Raw genomic sequence first — 3,012 nt, 5'->3', positions numbered from 1 at the left:
AATCCACTCACCTCAGCCTCCCAAAGGCACGGGATTACAGTCTGAGCCACCGAGCCCGGCTCACCACTGATCTTTTTTTTTTTTGAGTTGGAGTCTCACTCTGTTGCCCAGACTGGAGTGCAGTGGCCGCTCCCGGCCACCGCAGCCTCGCCTGCTGGACTCCAGCGATCCTTCCGCCTCAGCCTTCCAAGTGGCCGGAATTACAGGCATGCACTACCACGCCCAGCTGATTTTTTGATTTATTGTAGAGATGAGGTCTCGCTGCCCAGGCGGGTCTCGAACCTGCAGACTCAGGCAATCCACTCACCTCAGCCTCCCAAAGGCGCGGGGATTACAGGCTGAGCCACCGAGCCCGGCTCATCACTGATCTTTAACTGCTTCCATATAGTTGACTTTTCCAGAATGCCATGTATTTGCAGTCATACAGTATGTAGTCTTTTCAGATTGGTGTCTTACATTTAGTAGTATGCATTTAGGTTTCTTCCATGTCTTTTTATAGCTTGATAACTCATTTTAAAAAAATACTGAATAATATTTAATTGGGTGGACCACAGTTTATTCATTCATCTTCTGAAAGCCATCTTAACTGCTTCCAAATTTTAGCAATTATGACTGCTATAACCAGTTTTTGTTTGTTTGTTTGTTTTTTGAGTTGGAGTCTCACTCTGTTGCCCAGACTGGAGTGCCGTGGCCACTCCCGGCCACCGCAGCCTCGACCTGCTGGGCTCCGGCGATCCTTCCGCCTCAGCCTTCCAAGTAGCTGGAACTACAGGCGCGTGCTACCACGCCCGGCTAATTTTTTGATTTATTGTAGAGATGAGGTCTAACCAAGTTGCCCAGGTGGGTCTCGAACCCACGGGCTCAGGTAATCCACTCACCTCAGCCTCCCAAAGTGCTGGGATTACAGGCTGAGCCACCGAGCCCGGCTTTATAACCAGTTTTTTTTTTTTTTTTGAGTTGGAGTCTCACTCTGTCACCCAGACTGGGGTGCAGTGGCAGCTCCCGGCTACCGCAGCCTTGACCTGCTGGGCTCCGGCGATCCTTCCGCCTCAGCCTTCCGAGTAGCCGGAATTACAGGCATGTGCTACCATGCCCGGGTGATTTTTTTTGATTTATTATAGAGATGAAGTCTCGCTGCCCAGGCGGGTCTCGAACCCGCGGGCTCAGGCAATCCACTCACCTTAGCCTCCCAAAGGTGCGGGATTACAGGCTGAGCCACCGAACCGGGTTTATAACCAGTTTTTAATCACCTCTTTTAGAAGTCCTTCCTAGGCCGATGGGGAAACATCAGCTGAAACAATTTCCTAATGACAGCCTGGTACACAAGGAAATGAGAAACCAGAGGCCAAGGCAGGAGGATCACTTGAGGCCAGGAGTTTGAGGCCAGTCTAGGCAATATAGCGAGATGCTGTCTCTACAAAAATACAAAATAAAAAATTAGCTAGATGTGATGGTGGGTGTCTGTAGTCCTAGCTACTCTGGAGGCAGGGGCAGGAGAATCACTTGAGCCCAGAAGTTAGAGGCTGCAGTGACCAATGATTGTGCCATTGCATTCCACCCTGGGAGACTAAGCAAGACTCTGTCTCTAAAAAAAGAAGAAAACAAAAATCCAAGGAAATTAATAACTTTGGTGGGAGGAGGTTATATAAGAAATGAAATGAGCCGGGCTCGGTGGCTCAGCCTGTAATCCCGCGCCTTTGGGAGGCTGAGGTGAGTGGATTGCCTGAGCCAGCGGGTTCGAGACCCGCCTGGGCAGCGAGACCTCATCTCTACAATAAATCAAAAAATCAGCCGGGCGTGGTAGCGCATGCCTGTAATTCCGGTCACTTGGAAGGCTGAGGCGGAAGGATCGCTGGAGCCCAGCAGGTTGAGGCTACGGTGGCCAGGAGCGGCCAGTGCACTCCAGTCTGGGTGACAGAGTGAGACTCCAACTCAAAAAAAAAAAAAAAAAAAAAGAAAGAAATGAAATGTAACTCTAATGTTCAGTATGGGTCAGAGATTGTCTACTTACATAGTCATCATAAAATTTTTTTATATTGGAGTTGGGCTCTCACTTTGTCACCCAGACTGCAGTGCAGTGGCACAACCATGGTTACGGTAGCCTCGATTTCCTGGGCTCGGGAGATCCTTCCACCTCAGCCTTCCAAGTAGCTGGGACTACTGGCATATACCACCACACCTGTCTAATTTTTTGATTTTTTGTAGAAATGAGTTCTTACCAAGTTGCCCAGGCTGGTCTCGAATCCTTGGGCTCAGGCAATCCTCTCGCCTTGGCATCCCAAAGTGCTGGTATTACAGGTGTAGGCCACCACACCTGGCCCATAATGTAAATATTAAATATCAGTTGAAGCGATAATTATGACCCAAAGATATTGGAAGGATGGGAGAAGGGGACATTTGTGTGTTGAGGAGGGTGGGAACAGACCTATGGAAGTAAATTCTCATATTCCACAGTAGGGAAGCAACAGAAGAGATCTAAAATAGAAAAATCGAGAAATGTCTGTATAGGCATGTCATTTAGAAATATGAAGAAAAATACCAGAAGGAATAGTTGAAGGTGGGTGGGTATTGGTTTTCACGATAAGCTTCTTAAAATTATTTGACTCTTTAAACTATGGACATATATTACTTTAATTAAGAAATTTAATTTGAACTCAAACAACAAAAAAAGATATTTAATTTGAAAAACTGTAATAAAACAGTGTGCCTGGGAGTGGTGACTCAGGCCTGTAATCCCAGCACTTTGGGAGGTGGAGGCAAGAGGATTGCCTAAGCTCAGGGGTTCACGACCAGCCTGTGCAACATGATGAGACCTTGTCTCTAGAATAAATGAAAAAATTAGTGGGGCGTGGTACTGCACATCTGTAATTTGGGCTACTTGGAAGACCGAGGCAGAAGGATCACCAGAGCCCACAAGGTTGACACTGGGATGACCATGAACGTGCTACTGCACTCCAATCTGGGTGACGGAGTGAGACTTCAACTAAAAAAAAAAAACAAACAAAAAACAAA

The sequence above is a fragment of the Carlito syrichta genome, unplaced genomic scaffold, assembly GCF_000164805.1.
Source record: "Carlito syrichta isolate Samal-C Ts95f unplaced genomic scaffold, Tarsius_syrichta-2.0.1 Scaffold305642, whole genome shotgun sequence".
Taxonomy (NCBI): Eukaryota; Metazoa; Chordata; class Mammalia; order Primates; family Tarsiidae; genus Carlito; species Carlito syrichta.
This window is presented reverse-complemented; position numbering follows the sequence as displayed.